This window comes from Marmota flaviventris, chromosome 9 (genome assembly GCF_047511675.1).
Source record: "Marmota flaviventris isolate mMarFla1 chromosome 9, mMarFla1.hap1, whole genome shotgun sequence".
NCBI lineage: Eukaryota > Metazoa > Chordata > Mammalia > Rodentia > Sciuridae > Marmota > Marmota flaviventris.
Window position 1 is genome coordinate 20,681,745 of NC_092506.1, and position 17,746 is coordinate 20,699,490.

Consider the following 17,746-nt stretch of genomic DNA (forward strand, 5'->3'; position numbering starts at 1 on the left):
AATTGCTCTGATGTCAGTCCCCACCTGGGGCTGGCTTTTCCTGCCTATCCTTTCCCTGTGAGTTCAGCCTCAAGCCCTGACTACAGAAAAACCCTGCTCCAGAAAGATGGCTCCCTGGACACATTTATGTCAGTCTTCCACATGCCCATCCTCACCTGGCTCCCTTCTCTGCCTTACACTGATCCTCATCATCTGATTCTTCCTGCCCTGCTCCTGTGTCTAGTGTGCATTCCTTCACTGCCCAGAGGACTGGAATCTTCTTGCTGACAGGAAGGGAGACAGTCCCTTGGGTCCCTTCCCTTTGGTGCTTGGCACCAAGCCAAAGCTCCCTGGATGATTGATTGGCAGATGTTAGGTAAGTCCAAATCTATGACTCACCTGAATTGGGGTTTGGGGGAATCAAGAATGACTCAGATGGGGCCCAGGGGCAGATAGGATGCCAGGCTAAAGCCCCGGCTCAGGGCCCAACCAGGAAAGGGTTAAGCTTGCCAGAATTTTGTATATGAAATGGTACCAGAAAAAAAAAAAAATGTGCAGACTAGCAATTGAGCCCTGTCTCATCCTGGTTCAAATGACATTGTCTGAGCTTCACCAACCTCGCCTTCTGCACTAATTACAGACCTTCCCTGGGGAGGAAGGCTGAGGCCAGGAGGTCGTCATTACAGGCTCCCTTGCTGGGGGGAGCAAACCCCAATGACCAAACCCAATGACCAAACAAAGTCTCTTGAAGAGAGGCCCAGGTTCCTGGGCTGAGCCTCTTGGAGGCCGCCTGGAGGGGAAAGGGTTAAGAAGGAGGCAGGGATTGGAGGGCTGGCTAAAATATAGTCATGGGAACCCAGACCCAACCAGGGTCCCCGAAGGGTACCCTTCCTCGCTCCCCTTGCTCAGGCCTGGACACCTCCTCATCTTGCCCCCCAAGATGGCGGCAGCCAGGGCTGTGTTGGGGCCTCCCGTCTGTGGCCGGCAGCCGGCCGCCGCTCCCTGTGGCCTGTGGAGACCAAGCCTTCTTTAATCTTCCATTTATCTTGAGGCCTCGCCCCTCTGAGATTGGCTTTGATGTGGGGCCTGCTGCTGGGGGTAATCACAGGTTTCTGTAGCCTGATCTGGGCTCTGCCCAAGGCCCCCAGCCCAGGGGGGACTGGGGGGCTCCTGACCATCAGACCCAGACCTTGACGATGACCTTGGCAGATGGGGCCCGCAAGAGCTGTGGGCTCTGCTCGTGGAAAGGCTGCTGCTGGGCCCCAGGCTGGAGCAGAGGGATTTATTCCCACCTTGTCTCCCCCGTGGGACAGTGGAAACAAAGTAACAACCATGCGACAACAACCACAGCAGGATCTAGTTATGCACCAACCAAGCCTCCAGGCTGAGCGGCTTCCACTCTCAACACCTGGCTGTAGGATCATTATAAAGGGGAGGAAACGGAGGGGTCATCCATCCAATATGTCACCAAAAAGGACTGCGTTCCTACTGTGCGCCAGGCACTACCTTTGGCTCCTAGGATGCAGTGGTGAAACAACCGGGCAGGTTTCTACTTGTAGGTGCTGGGAGGAGGGCGGGTCATGGGCGAGTGGTCAACTAGGCGCTGGATGTCGCCGGGCCTACTACAGAGACAGCGCCTTGAAGCACTGTCGCCAGGCCTGACAGGGCCACTGTTTGGGCACCGTGGACAGACATGGCCTCTACGAAGAGGCAGGACCTGAGCGGAGAGAGGGAGTTGGCCATGGGCCCATCTGGAGATAGTGTCCTGGAGAGAGGGAAGGGAAGAGCAAAGGTCGCCATTGGAGGACCTTGTCTCGCTCCAGGCATAGCAGGGAGGCCCGCCCGAGGAGGGTGGGACTCAGAGGAAGGAGATAAGGAAAGGGCTGGATAAGGAGTAGGTGTGGTCCCTGGGGTTCTGCGCAGGGTCTGGACTTGATGGGTGGATGTGTTGGGAGGGTCTGAGCGGGAGGCTGACTTGACATAGCTGACGTTTGGGATCCAACAGAAGGTGTGGCACTGAGGAGCCAGCTCTAGAGCCCACGGGGATGGCGGCTCCATCCTGATTCAGTCTGAAGGGCCAAACTGTGCTCTTGTCCCTAGGTAGTCATCCGTCTCCCACGAGAGGCAGGGACCTTGGCATCCCTGGTGCCCAGCAGAAGGCCTGGCACAGACTCCAGGCCCGATTGCACTCAGGAGTGGCAGACTCAGCTTCCGGTACCTCCCCTGACCCGGCAGAGGGTTTGGGAAAGTCATTGAAATCTAGGTGTCTTTTTTTTTTTCCATCTGAAAATGGGGAAGGAAACCATATCCACCTTGTCTGTGGGCCCTGCCTGGAGAGGCTCAAGACACCCACTATGCGCAGGGCCTATGTGGGATAGGTGTCGGCCAGGGCTCTGCTGTCTGCTCTCACAACCTTATGCCTGACTGCTTAGAGGCTCAGCAGTGTCATGTGGCACCTGCCCTGCTCCACGGGGAAAAGCATACTCAGGTCACCTGTTGTGTGTGTGTGTGTATGTGCGCGCACCCCTGTTCACCTGTGTTGACAGCACCTACAGCATCGCTGCCCTGGCTTGGTGGCTTTTGGGAACTTGACCTCTAGGGCTTGGGGAGGGAGACTGGAGACAGGAACAGTCCATCTGAGCTGCTATAACAAACTACTGGAGGCTGGATGGCTTAGAAACAACAGAGAGGTATTTCTCACTGTTCTGGAGGCTGGAAGTCCAAGATCAAGTGCCAGCAGCTTCTGTCTTAGGACAGCCTGCTTTCTGGTTCATAGATGGCCATATTTTTGCTGTGCCTTCATATGCAAAGGGGGTAAGGGAGTCTCCCTCCAGCCTCTTTCATAAGAGCACTAATCCCATTCATGAGGGCTCCACCCCCTCCTAATACCATCAGAACCTACTCACCTCCCAAAGACCACTCCTGATACCCTCACCTTGAGGGCAAGGATTTCAACATATGAGATACACACACATGAGATACACACACGCGCACACACACACACACATATTTTTACATACATGTCTTTGAACCCAGGGGTACTTAACCATGGAGCCACATCCCCAGCCCTTTTTTATGTTTTATTTAGAGATAGGATCTCACTGAGTTGCTTAGGGCCTTGCAAAGTTTCTGAGGCTGGCTTTGAACTCTCTATCCTCCTGCCTCAGCCTCCCAAGCCGGCTAGGATTACGGTATGTGCCACCGTGCCCGACCTCAATGTATGAATTTTTTTTTAAATATATATATTTATTTATTTTAGTTTTAGATGGACACAATATCTTTATTTTATATTTATGTGATGCTGAGGATCAAACCCAGTGTCTCACGCATACAAGGCGAGCACTCTACCACTGCGCCACAATCCTAGCCCCTCAATGTACGAATTTTGATGGGGAAACAAACATTCAGCCCGAGCTAGTGGCTTCCTCTCACCACTATGTCCCTGGATTTCCTGCAGCTCCTTCTACACCCTCCGTCACAGTTTGTACTAAAGGACATGGTCATTCTGTTCCACCTGCCTGTGGGCTCCTGAGGGCCAGGTGGCTCCTGGATCTTTGTATCAGGGTACAACACAGTGTCTGGAGTCTCACTGGTGCTTTGGAAGTGACTGAGGAACAAATGAATGGTCCAGAGTCCCTGGAGTCAGAGCCGCTGGAGTTACAGGATTCCCGACTCCACGTCAGCAACGTCACTACTCCTGTCGGGGCCTCAGTTTCCTCTTCTATGTCTTCATTCATTCATCTAGGGACGCTCATCTCTAGATGTGATGATCCTGTGTGTTCCAGGGATATGGAAATTAGAATCCATGCTTCCTCATGAAACTGGAAAGGGTCTCAGGCATGGACAGCAATCATTGCAGTGTCATGGGTAATTGTCTTTATGGAGGGCACCAAAGCGGCTCAGAGGAGGAAGTGGTTGACTCTGTGCTTGAAGAGAGGTTTCAGGATGGTGGGAATTTTCAGGATGTGTTCTTGAAGGGGAGGGGCTGGTGTTTGCTAGGTGCCCAGAAAGAGAAAGGGTGCTCTGGACCAAGGGAAGAATGCGGCAAAAATTCTGAAGGTACAGATGAGGCTAGAATCAGAAGTGTCTGGAGAACACTTCTCACACTTGCTTATGGCCAGGAACGTGTGAGGAAATACGGGGCAGGAGAGGGCAGCCAATGGCTAGACGTTGAGGGACCTTGTTGACCATCTAAGCGTTACCCTGAAGGCAAATGAGAGCCATCGGTAGATTTTACGGAGGAAAATCACATGGTTGGGACTGCATTTAGATAAATCACTCCGCTGTGGCGTGGACAATGGATTGGAGAGGAGCAAGACTGCAATTGACCAGTGACGTCAAGAGACTGTAGCCGTTAGCCAGGCAAGATGGGCTAAGGGCCTGAACAAAAGTCAGCACTGGTAAGAGTCACTTCTGCTTGTCGGCGCCGGCCAGGTTCTGTGTGAAACATCTGCAAATACGATTGCATTTCACCCTCCAGCTGCCCTGGGAGAAGGTGCTATGACTACATCACACCCCACACTACGATGGGGGTGGGAGCTCAGTCACATAGAGAGTGGCACCTACTGACCTATCCACTATAATCAATAATGCGAAATAACGAAGGCCGAGGTGGAGCAGGACTGGGAGTCCAGGGTTGGTTAGGAGGCAAGTCTTCCCGCCATCAGACTGTGGGAGAGGAAGGAATCAATCCCTCCTACTCAATCACTGGGAGCCCAGACACATGAGCAGGCTTCCTGGCCCCTACACCTATAGGTCTAAGGTGCTGGGACAGTGTCCAAGCCAAGGAAGAGGGTTCCTGTATCATTCCCCTGGAGGGTGACACAAGGCCCGGCATTGAGGCCCGAGTCATTACTGCCTTTACCCCTCCCCTGTGGAGTGCTGGGAAAGGGAGCCCCACCCCAGAAGTTCAGGCCCTGGGAGAACATTTTTGTGGCCTCCCTGGTCTTTCCAGGACCCTGCCCCTCTCAAAGGGATGACTGGGTTCAGCCTGGACGTCGGGGCGGGTGCTCCTGTGTGTCACACTCGTGGGTGGGCCAGCTCAGCACTGGTCATCTCTGGGCCAGGCCCTGTCCTTCATTTGGCTGAGGCTGGCCAGTGCATGCTCCACCTCTGTGGGCCCTGAAGACTCCGGTGTCTGAGGAGCAGGGCAGAGTCCCTGGAGGTTCCATTTTGGTCCTGGGACTGCAGCTAAGGAATGGGACCTGCCTTCTAGTAAGTGGCTTCCAACCAGGAGAGTGGGTTCTGATTGTGTTCACTTCCTGGGCCACAGATTGAGGTCTGGCCTCCCCGCTTACCTCTGTGGATGCTCCCAGGCCCACAGCAAGCGGGGCCAGCTGACATCAGGGGACCCCAGGACTGCACATAGCACCCCTGATTCACACCCCCGCAGTGACGCCGTGGCCTCCACCTGCAGCTCCGCTTTGTCTCCCGTAGGTCAGGGCGCCTGGTTTTGTTTTTTAAAAAATAAAACAGAACCTGACTCACAACTCAAGAGAGGCTACTGCCTGTTCAGAACCAAGGGCATCACCATGGCAACCACACCATCCATGAGCACTTGAAAACATCATTACCAACAGTGACCCTGCATAGTCTGTCCCACCTCATAGCAACCTGCAGCCTCTGCAGCTGCTTGGCCCTGAGCATGGAGATGGTGGATGGCCAGGCCTGGACTCCCCCAGAAGCATGGAGCAGAAAGTAGGGACCTCAGGTCCTCCTTCTCCTCATCTTACCTGCATGCCACCTGCATCTCCATCTCAAAGGAGCTGAGAAGAGCTCTCCCATGCTGGGGCAGGTGCTAAGGGTGGATAAGGGTCCACACTTTGGAGCCCTGGATTCTATGATTGTACTTCTAAAGTTGTGGGAGGGTGCAGATGCAGAGCTCATGAGTCAGAAGTCAGGGGTGGCGAGCATGAGGATGACCAGGACTGGACGTTCACCACCAGGAGCCTCATGGAGTGGGAGACATTTTGTACATCTTGTTTCGGGTCTCTTGCTGGAATTATGTACCTGGAGGCAATGTAAATGGATAAATAAATTTTAATTAATAACAATATCTACCATTTATTGAGTGCTAAACTGTCTGCTAAGCTCTGTAAAACTTAATTTCTCAGATAGATAAATGGGTTAATAAAATGTGGTATATATACACAGTGGAATATTAGTCGACCATGAAGAAGAATGAAATTATAAAATTTGCTGGTAAATAGATGGATCTGGGGACATCATGCGAAGTGAAATAAGCCAGTCCCAAGAAACCAAAGACCGAATGTTCTGATATGTGGATGCTGACACACAATAAGGGTGGGTGGAATAGAAGTTTATTGGATTAGACAAAGGGGAATGAAGAGGAGCGGGGGGAATGGGAATAGGAAAGACAGTGGAATGAATCGGCCATGACATAACTTTCCTATGTTCATATATGAACATAGAAAATACACGACCTTTGGCATTCCACATCACATACAACCACAAGAATGGGTTCCTACTTAGAATAAGTTATACTCCATGTATGCATAATACATCAAAATACATTCTAAGGTCATGTATATTTAAAAAGAACAAATTTTTTAAAACTTAATTTCATATAGAAAGCATATGATTACCCCTATTTTACAGATGAGGAAATTGAGGATAAAAGAGTTTAGCTCTTTTCCTTTATGGAAGGGTGGAGTTGAGATTTGGGTTCAGGTCTGCCTGACGGGTGTCCCCATTATCATAGCCTAAGTCTCAACTGAGGTTCAAGCCACATGCTAAGCAGACAGAGGCTCCAGGCTTGCCTGGCTTAGGAAACATTTTCCAGGAGCCTCAGCTGATATTTCTCCTCCCCAAATGGTCTCTGGGGACTCTCATCAGAGTCCCTGGAGAGACTGAAGGGTTCTAGGCTCCCAATATCTGTTGCATGAGATCTTGGGGGGTGTGGGCTGCAGGATCATCCATTGTCGGCAACTTTCCGGGTTAAGCTTGATATTTGAGAATTTAGAGCTGACTTAGGTCTGGAAAAACAGGGACCACGTTGACACTGAGACATGGCCAGGGCCTGGCCCACCATGTGGCCCAGGGTAGTGGCTTGGCTCATAAGCATTGGTTGAACCTGAGGGAGGAATGAATGGGCCCCAACAAGTTGCTCCTGCCTCTCCAGGGCGAGCGTTCCCTTGGCTCCTGAGGGTTAGCCATCTCCTCCGGCACTTCCTTCACTCCACCAGGACCTTCACTCCTCCCCCGGAACTGCCCACCCACACCTGTGACTTTCCCTACAGTGGGAGAAGCAGGGGACACCTGCTGCCAAAACAAAAGCTGCATTCTGTTAGCAAGAACCAACTCGGCCCCTGAGCTGGCTTTCAAGCTACAGACCATCCCGGCTCCTGAATATGGTGGCTTCAGTGGCACCCACAGCTTAGAGAGGAAAGCGTGGGGTCTCCTCCTCTGACAAGTTTTGAACATAAAAGTGGATTTTATTTTTGGTACTGGGGATTGAACCCAGGGGCACTCGACCACTGAGCCCCATCCCCAGCCCTATTTTGTATTTTATTTAGAGACAGGGGCTCACTGAGTTGCTTAGCAGCCTTGCTGTTGCCGAGGCTGGCTTTGAACTTGCGATCCTCCTGTCTCAGCCTCCAGAGCCACTGAGATTTACAGGCATGTGTCATTGTGCCCAGCTAAAAGTGACTTATTTATCAGAACAAAATACCCAAATAAGTTAATGAATCTATAAGGTGATGAATCTATAATGTATATTATGGAATATCAGTCACTAAAAATTTAGAATTGCCAAAATATTTAATGAGAAATATTCACTGACAAATAAGAGGAGAAAAAAACAAGATATTAATTATATACACTGGCAAGGCTCCCCCTCTTTCTTTATTCTCTCTCTCTCTCTCTCTCTCTCTCTCTCTCTCCCTTTCCCTCTCTATTTTTTTTTTTTTCTTTTTGGTACTAGGATTGAACCCAGTGGGGTTCAAAATAATAATGAAAACTAAATTAAAAAGGATGAACTGTATGTTTCCAATTTTACTTTAAATTAGACTGGGTGATTTATGAACAACAATATTCATCGCTCACAGTTCTGTAGACCTGGAAGTTCTAAATCAAGACATTTTTACACATTGACATATAAACAGAAAAAGCAGACAGAATGTTAAAAACTAAAATATTAGCAGAATTAATTCACAGTGGGGAGGCTACGGGGATTTTTCATATTCTTTTGTTTGTGTATCTGTTTTCTCCAAGAGTGTATTGCTTTTTTTTTTATCTTTATTTATTTATTTCTATGTGGTGCTGAGGATCAAATCCAGTGCTTTACCACTGAGCTACAGCCCCAGCCCCAGTATTACTTTTTAAGTAAGAAAAAATACTAAGACATAAATGGAATGATCCTAGTGAGATTGATATGGATCTTAACCATTAAAAAATACCTTTTTTGGGTCTGGGGTGGTGGCCCAGTGGCAGAGCGCTTGCCTAGCATGCGTGAGGCACTGGGTTCCATCCTCAGCACCACATAAAAATAAACAAATAAAATAAAGGTATTCTGTCCCTCTACAACTACAAAAAAGTTTTTGTTAGAAATACCTTTTTCATGATTATATGGAAAAAAAAAAAAAAGCCCTGAAAAGATGTGTGCTAATGTAAATAAGGACCCAAGAACTGTTCAAATATATTGCTAAGGGGGAAAAGTTATTCAACGATATGATTCCATTTTTTGTAAAAAGAATAAAATGATGAAATAAATGCTAGAAAAAGAACTGAAAGGAAACAAACCAACATATCAATGATCTGGTTCTAGAGGAGAGATTCTGGTGATTCTTATTTTCTCCATTATATTGAGTGTTTGCTAAAATTTCCCAATGAAACAAGGATATTCTTATTTATTTTGCTTTATTTTGGTGCTGGGGATAGAACTCAGGGTCCCACTTATGCCCAACGTGCATTCTACCACAAAGCTACACCCCAGACCCTAGTCTTATCTATTTAAAAGTGTCATTTAGTGGTGTTTTAATAATACAGAAGAGCACATTGCAAAGCATAATAAAACACACACATTTCTCCTGCCCCAAAAGTTGACACTGCTTTGTTATACTGAATTCCTGCCTTTATTTTTAAGAAACGAACAGGTCGCACTTATGAATGTCTCTCATGACCATTGGAAGTGTTTGAATGAGAGATTTAAACGTCCTTTCTGGGACAGCCCCGGGTGCTGTGCAGGGAGGCCAACAGGCCAGCTCAGGGACTTTTAAGTCCCGTCTACCTTCAGCCTGAGGTTTGGCTCCAAGTGACTGTTTCCAGCAGCGAGTCGGCCTGGGTGCCAGGGCGCCAGATTTGCCTGGCGCTTCCCCTGGAATCTACAGTGGCAGGGGCTGGAGGAGGTGAGGAGCTGGGAGCGCTTCCCTCCTGAGCTCCGCTGGTGCCCAACTAGTGTTTACGTAAAGGCTGGGGCCTGAGGCTCCCGCTCTGGGGCCTTTGCTCTCAGGGGAGCTGGCCCTGGGGCAAGCCACAGGAAAGGATGGGGAAACCACTGTCTCCTTCGAGGCCCAGAGGCCGCAGCTGGCAGGGTTCTGGGAAAGGAGGGCCCAGCAGCTAGGTGGCCAAGTGGCCAGGGGAGAGGGTGGGGATGCGGAAGGAAGGATGAAAGAAGGGAAGAGGCGGAAGCTGTCACATTCACCTGCCCATGGGAAGGCATCATGCCCAATGAACAGATGAGGAAACCAAGTCTCAGAAGGAGTAATGAAGGCATTTGCCCAAGAGTCACAGTTCCTGTGAGTCCAGGCTGAGATTCACACTGACTCCCGGGCTCCCACTCCTGATTCACACAGGCTGTACCCTGTGGGGCTGAAGTGAGGGACTGGAGCATGGCTGGAAGGTCACTGGAGGTTGACCTCCGAGGGTAGTGGGTCTAGGGACGAGATATTCTGCAGCAGCCTATCCTCACCTGGTGGGCCACCAAGGTACCAGTCACCTTCTGGCTTGGAGTCTCAGAGAGGTTGGTCAAGTCTGAATTGATGAGTGCCCTGGTAGCCTCTCGTTTTGACTTTGTAGAGAACAAGGGACCAGAGTCAACTCTCCAGGAAAACAGCTGAGCATTTCCTAGGAATCGAGACACGGATGAGAGCGGCAACCACCCAGCCCTTCCCACCCAGACAGCAAATACTGCCAGCCACACACATGCACGCGTGCACACACACACACAGGCTCAGCAGAGGCCAGCCTCCTAGTAGACCATCCTTTTCAAGCCTTCCCCTTGCTTTCAATATCTGTCATACATCCCAAGTGTGGGACTAGGACGGTCCCCTCCTGCACTCAAATGCCAGCCCCAGTGCCTGCTTGGTGAGAAGCCCTAGGCAGAGACACCACAACTGATTGGGATACTGGCCCTTCCTCATTCTGGCTGTGTGACCTTAGGCTGGTTCTTTAACCTCTCTGAGGTTCAATGCCTTTATAAAATGGGGATATCATTGATGATGACAACATATCATACCTCTTCAGCAGGTGGAAGACAAAGCCTAATAATACACAGTGATCCCTTGACAAATAGAAACACCTGGGAGAGTGCCTGAGGTTTGTGGGGCTCCTCCGCCCCCTTCACCTGCTTCCCGTCTCAGACTAAAATGGCAGGAGAGATGCAAAGCCTCCGTCTCCTCCTCAGGGGCTGAAGATTTCGCAGCTGGGACTCCCAGCTGACACTGAGCAAAAAGAGGATGTACCTGAGTCTGAGGTGCCAGGGAAATGGGCACCAGTCTTTGGAGTGGAGCCAACATATGGCCCCCCAATTCACAGACCCTCAAATCTTGGCACATCCCAGTTTGACTGCCCCACACTGGGAACCCCCTTTGGTCCCCTGCCTCTGCTTTCTGAAGGTCCTCAGAGGCAGACCATTTGACCCAGGCGCTGTCCAGTCTATTGTTGTTAATAATGACACCACTGACTGGCTCTCCAGGGGACGCGCCAAGCTCTGTCTCCTTCCATCCACCCAGCAACCATGGGAGGGGGACCATTATTTTACCTATAGCACAGGTGGGGACACTGAGATCCAGAAAGGTTTAGTAACTTGCTGAGGTCATATAGATAGGCTCAGTTGGGATTCTTTTTATCCTTTTTTTGGTACCGGGGATTGAACCCAGAGGTGCCATCGAGCACCCTAGCCCTTTTTATATTGTATTTAGAGACCGGGTTACTTTGAGTTACTTAGGGCCTTGCTAAGTTGCTGAGCTTGGCTTTGAATTTGAGATCCTCCTGTCTCAGGCTCCCAAGCCGCTGGGACTACAGGCATGTGTCACCGTGCCCCGCCCAGTCGGGATTCTTATGGAAGCTGGGAGAACGTGAGTGACAGATGAATCCTGATGGACAGGAAGGCATTCTACTGCCTCAGACCTGCCTGTCACCAAGGCTCCTGGTCTGAGATCCATTGGGCTGCAGAGTTCTGTTCACAGTCACCTAACTTAGCACCCTAGGCGCATACTGGTGACTAGAATGGGGCTTCTGGTCACCCTCACATTTGGGAGTTTCAGGCCACTTTCCCAGAGAAACTCTGCCCCGATTCCCAGCTGGCCTGGGGTAGGCAGGGTCCCGTTGGGAGACCTGAGCCCAGGATCCATGGAGGGAATGTTGAGAGGGCACTTGGGCACTTGGCATCCAGAGATCTCAGCAGTGAAAACTGTCACTACCCCCATGTCTGGAAAAACAAAGGGAGGAGGTGGTGGGCCAAAAGCTCAGGAGTAGGGCTTCCCAGTGGGAGCCAGAGCCAGAGACGCCACCAAGGCTGGGGAAGGGGAGAAATATCCAGACCTCTTTTCTCCTGCCCCCATCTTCCTCTAGCACCTCTTCCTGGGTCAATCTAGTCAAAAGCCAGTTGGCAAGGGGCCTGACGTTTGTCATTTGACCTCTACAATGCCGAACAGAAAAGAGAAAGGCAGGAAATAGAAGTGGCAAACGATCGGGACCCACACCTCCCCAAGGCCACCTCCTGCTTCCACGGCCACCCCTCATCTGCTGCAGGGCTCCTGGTGAGTAGAGGGCAGGTAAAAAGGTTCCCAATGCTGAAAAGCACTCTTCCCTCAGGAAGAGGACCTCCTCCTAGCCCTAGGCCAAGCCTCTTTCCTGACCCAGCCCTGGTTGGGTTCAGTAGACCTTGACTGCCCTTTATAAACTTGACCTGGACTACCTGTTGGTCTCCACCGGCCTTGTCCTTCAGTGCCTGGTCCTTTCTCTCTGGTCCTTTCTCCTGTCAGCACTGACTTCCCAGAGCTGGGGCCTCACCATGCCTGTCCAAGTTACAAAACCCAAGGAGCAGCCACCAAATTCCAAAGACCTCACACCAAGTGCTCTGGTTAAGAATCCAGGCTGGTGTGGCTCTCAGGCCTGAGGTCAGTTCAGCTCTGTCACTAATTCTGAGCAAGCGGTTTTACTTCTCCAAGCCTCAATTTTCTCATCTTTAAAATGGAATAGCGCAGGATACAGTGGCACATGCCTGTAATCCCAACAGCTTGGAAGGCTGAGGCAGGAGGATCACAAGTTCAAAGCCAGTCTCAGCAAAAGCAAGGCACTAAGCAACTCAGTGAGACCTTGCCTCTAAATACATACAAAATAGGGCTGAGATGTGGCTCAGTGATCGGGTGCCCCTGAGTTCAATCCCTGGTACCCTCCCCGACAAAAAAATGGAACAGTGATAATACATACCCACAGTGTGTTGTGAAGATAAAATAAGCTAATACAGGTTGAGTGCTGAGCACAGTGCTCAGCACATAGTAATTCTTCTGGAAGCATTAACTCTAAAAGAGAGCTTGGAATCAATTCAGACTCGAGAGGAAGCATCTCTGGACGCCCGCAGCCCTGGCTGAGCAACTCATCCACTTACTAGTGGCCTCCTTGAGAGCTAATTCTTTCACATTCAAAAGATGAGGCAGACTTTCCTCCTATGCTTCCCCAGGCTGCACAAGGGAGCAGGGAAGTGGAGCCCTTATGGATAGAAGAAGGAAATATTGTGTGTGGAACTGGCATGCCGCCATCTTGGTCCCTAGTGATGGCAGTCTGAATGGCTGAGCACTGGGCACCAGAAATCTGAGTGTCCCAGATGTAGGCTCTGACTGATGTCTGAGCCTTACAGTGGCCCTGTATGTCTGTTTCCCAGCAGGGCCAGCCTCTGGTCTTATCTGGAAGAACAACAGCATGACAGTGTAGGCTCTCCTTAGGGTTTTCTCCTCTGTGCTTAAAGCAGGAGATCTAGTAGACACCCTCCCCCCCCCCACCCCCCCCCCACCCCCCGCCGCAAGAAAAAGCCTTTCATGTAGCATAGTAGTATAGAATCTTGGGATTTTGCAGAGCCACAGGACTTAGAAGAGGAGCCCAGGGGGATCTCCCATGAGGCTGTGCATGGTTAGCTCTAGAGGGGTCTTCACTCTGAATGGCAGATGGGCTTCTTTGGAAGAGGCCTCAGATGGAGCCATGGGATTTGGAGTTGGGTGGTCCTAGCTGTTCTTGCTGGAAGGTGTGCCAGACTGTGTCCAGACCAATCCCCTTATTTTATAGCTGAAGCCTCAGTTCCCTGAATGCTATGGTTTGGATAAGAGGCCTCCAAAGGCCAAGTGTTAAAGGCTTGGTCCCCCACCTGCAGCACTATCAGGATGTGGTAGACGCTTTAGGAGTTAGGGCCTGGAGCGGGGAGGTTAGGTCACTGGGGGTGTGCCCTTGAAGGACATACTAGGATCCACCCACTCCCAATCTGTGTTTGCTTCCTGGCTGCTGCAAAGTGAACAGATCTCCTCCTCACACACTCCCACCACGATGCGCTGGGTTGCCACCAGCCCAAAGCAAGAGGGCCAAGGGACCGTGGACCGAAACCCCTGAAATCATGAACCCAAATAAACCTTTCCTCTCAGGAAATTTTCTCACCATGATGGAGAGCTGACTCACAAAATGTGTAGGAAGCTGGGGGGTGAGCCTGAGAATTTTCTGAAGATGAATTCCATGCGATGGCGTTAGAAGTTCAAGTTGGGCAGACGGAAAAAGGAAGGCTTGCAGCTCATCTGAGAGGTTGTCATTGCAAGTACAAGAACATTGGCAAATGTGTGTTCCCTCTACAGTTATTGACAGCTGTGACTTGGGCTCTGTGCTAGGCACACAGGGCTGTGAAGCAGAGTAAAACCCTGTAAAGTAACCAAACAACAGAAACAAAAATCCAACCCAAACTGGCTTCAACCAAAGGATGTCCATTGGCTCCCTTAGCTGGAAGATAAGAGGTAGGGTGGATTTTATGGACTGAATTATTATCCTCCACTTTTTTTCTTTTATATTGAAGACCTAATCCCCAGTGTGACTATAGCTGAAGAAAGGGCCCTTTAAGGAGGTGATTAAGGTTAAATGAGGTCATGAAGGTGAAGTCCTAATCAGATAGGACCGGTGTCCTTATAAGAAGGGGATAAGACTCCAGAGACCTCCTTCTGCATGCACACACAGAGAAGAGATCATGTGAGGCCACAGTGAGAAAGATGGCCGCCATGTACCAGCCAGGAAGCGAGGCCTCACCAGGAACTGTTTCTGATGATACCCTGATCTTGAACTTTGGTGGAATTTTGTCACAGCAGCCCAAGCAGATGACTGCTGTGAGCTTCTAAGTTGGTCTGTCTAGAAACTGATTCCTTTCTGGGTGGTTCTCTTGACCCTGCTCTTCTCTATGCATAGCCTCCCTAGGCTGGTAGCAAGGGGTCTGCAGCTCAGCAGTGTTCAGAAGGACAAAAAAAGAGGTTATTCCACGACACTCTCTTATGAAAACAGGAGCACTTTTTCGGGAAATCTCTCATCCAACTTTCCTTCTATCTTTTGCCCTAAGCAGGTCACATGCTCAGTCCTGAAACAATTCCTGAGACCTGGAAAGGCCAGGCCCTATGCATTTTGTAGAGTGTGGGAGAAGTTGCTGTAATACTGAATTGTAAATAATAGAAATTTATGTCTCACCAGACATAGTGATGCGTGCCTATAATCCCAGCAGCTCTGGAGGCTGAGGTAGAAGGATCAAAAGTTCAAGGCCAGCCTCAGCAACTCAGTGAAGTCCTAAACAACTAAATGAGACCCTGGCTCAAAATAAAATATAAAAAGGGATGGGGATATGGCTCAGTGTTTGAGTGTCCTTGGGTTCAATCCCAGGTACCAAAAAAAAATAAATAAATAAAGGTAAAAGCTGAAAAATATATGTATTTAAAAAGAAAGAAAGAAAGAAATTTATGTCTCTTTCACATAAGAGGAAAGCAGTCCGAGACTGCTGGGAAGGCTTGGCCATCCTTCACATGTTTTTCTTCTCTAGATGCAAGGAGACTGCTTCAATTTCTATCATCTCCAAGCCAGAGGGAAAAGGACAGGAGAAGGGTTGGGGAAGCACATGCACATTCCTTTGAGGGCACAGCTTAGAAATGGTACAGTCATTTCTGCTCATGGTCTATTGGTGAGAACTTGGACACATGGCCACAAAGCAGGCTGGGAAATGTAGTCTTCAGGGAGGCAGCCATTGGCTCAGTGGAAAATCAGTTCCATTCTTAAAGGAGAGTGGATATTAGTGAACCAGGAACATCTTTGCTTCACACTGACTAATTTAGGACCAGAATCAATTCTTGGGAAGGGTGGTGGGCCCATCCTTGGGGCCTAAGAAGGGGTCAGGTCCCACTAAGGCCCATAGGCTTGCATAAGCCTCTGTATCCTGAATCTGCTTGCTATAACAGTTTAGCTGGTACATTTAATTATACCCTGTGCCTTGTGTTTCCTTGGCTTCTCTTAGGAAGCTGAAAGGAGAGAATGGATATTTGATAGTCGACCAGCAAGGTCTACTTCATTAACCTGCCCATGAAGTCCTCAGATTCTAAGGGGAATGACAGATTTAAGCATATAATTATGGGTCAACGTGACATTTGGTAAACTAGCAGTGTTATATAAAGCCCAAATAAAACAAAGGGAAGAATTAAGAATAAGCATCTTAGAGCCAGTAAGGATGGGGTACAGTTGGCACGTACCTGTAACCCCAGCTACCTGGAAGGAGGAGGCAGGAAGATTGCAAATTTGAGGCCAGGCTTGGTGACTTAATGAAACCCCATCTCAAAATAAAAAAAAAATAAAAGGGCTGGCGGTGCAGCTCAGTGGTAGAGTACCCCGGGGGTTCAATCCCCAGTACTGAGAGGAAAAAAGAAGAGGGAGAACAATGAGTTCACTTTGGCCCCTTAAGGGACATGTGGGACTTTCCCTAACGGTTTTGGTTGGGAAGAGCACTTCCGACAGAGAACAGCAAAGGGATGGAGGTGTGCACACCCCCACCCAGGGAGGCTGGTGGTATGGTGGGGGAGGGGTGCGACTCTGGGAGGTAGGCGGGGCTCAGTTTATGAAGGGCACCTGAAGGCCAAGCGCAGGACATAGGCTGACAGACCTCTGGAAGCCGTGCAGGATTTTTAAGCCAAGGGAGACACAGTTAGATGTATGTCTTTCTCTGGAGAATGACTCGTTTGGAAGTTATGTCTCTAATTTGGTTGAGTAATGAAGAGAGTCTGCATCAGATCAGGGTTTTGGTGGTGGGAACCAAGGCCAGGAGACAGTTTGCAAGGAGATTTCGTGGAAGGAGGACAGAACTTGGTAACTGGTTGACGGAGGAGGGTTGAGTGAGGACAAGGCGATTGGTGGTTTAAATATGGTTAAATATGATCCTAAGTTTACATGCTGTGCTAGGAACCGGAGGAGGAGGACAGGAAATGCAAATTTTGGGGATGAGGGGAGAAAATGCTTCTCCATTGTCCTAACCCTGGTCCATAACAAACTTCTTTGGGATACTTAAAATATGGCACACTTCATTCAAGGTGTCTGAACACTGTCCCTGGTCTACAGAACACTCCCCACCCTTGAGTATCCATTGACTAATTTCTCATTTCCTCCAAGAGCCTTTTTTTTTGGGTGGGGGGCACTAACAGGGGATTGAACCCACAGGCCCTTAACCACTGAACTACATCCCAGTTCTTTTTATTTTGAGGCAGAGTCTCACTAAGTGGCTTAGGGCCTTGCTAAACTGCTGAGGCGGGCCTTGAACTTGCAGTCTCCTTAGTTGATGGATTAGAGGCATATGCTGCCATGCCTGGCTTCCAAGAGCCTTTTTTGAATGCCTAATCTGGGTCAGAAATTCTCTTTTATATTCTGTAGTCCCACATTGTTCCCTTTCCACACCTCTCGCAGGTGGTTTTGGAATGCCTGACATACCCAACAAGCTGGTCATTCCATGAGGACAGGAGCCACATCTGCCTCATTCTCTGCTTTGTTATTAATCCTGAGTACAGTGCTTGGTACCCAGTGGGCACTTGTCCTGGCATCCAACAACTGCCACTGGCAATAACATTTGGTCAATACTTTGGATCTGGACCTACTCAGATGTGACGGAAGCCCATGAGGCCTCCATGGGGATAGATGATGTGACCCCTCTGTAGATTACTCTAGGCCAGCAGCTCTCAACCAGGGGTGACTTTCCCATGTGGCAGGTCTGGGGCATTTTTGACTACCATGACAGAGTGAGTGTGTGTGCTACTGGCATCAAGAGGGTAGAGACCAGGCACACTGCTGAATATCCCACAATGCACAGGACAGCTTCCCACAACAAAGAACTATCCAGCCCAACTTGTCAATAGTGCCTAAGCTGAGAAACCCTGCTGTGAAGACCAGGGAGCCAGCTGGCAAGGCCAAGTTCCAATGTGGCCCAGTGGCTGCTATGGCCCAATTGAGTAAGAGCAGAAGTTTAGCGGCTGTCACAAGAAAT

The 17,746-nt window shown here is 49.7% G+C and overlaps 1 long non-coding RNA gene across 1 annotated transcript; it reads right to left on the reverse strand.

Annotated features, from left to right (window-relative positions):
- Nucleotides 1-3,267: 3,267 nt before the first annotated feature.
- Nucleotides 3,268-10,063, reverse strand: LOC139706867 (uncharacterized). Its single transcript, XR_011708532.1, has 4 exons — nucleotides 9,908-10,063; nucleotides 5,712-5,988; nucleotides 5,277-5,425; nucleotides 3,268-4,429 (listed from the first exon to the last, which is right to left on the reverse strand). It is a non-coding gene; the product is annotated as an uncharacterized lncRNA (long non-coding RNA).
- Nucleotides 10,064-17,746: the final 7,683 nt, after the last annotated feature.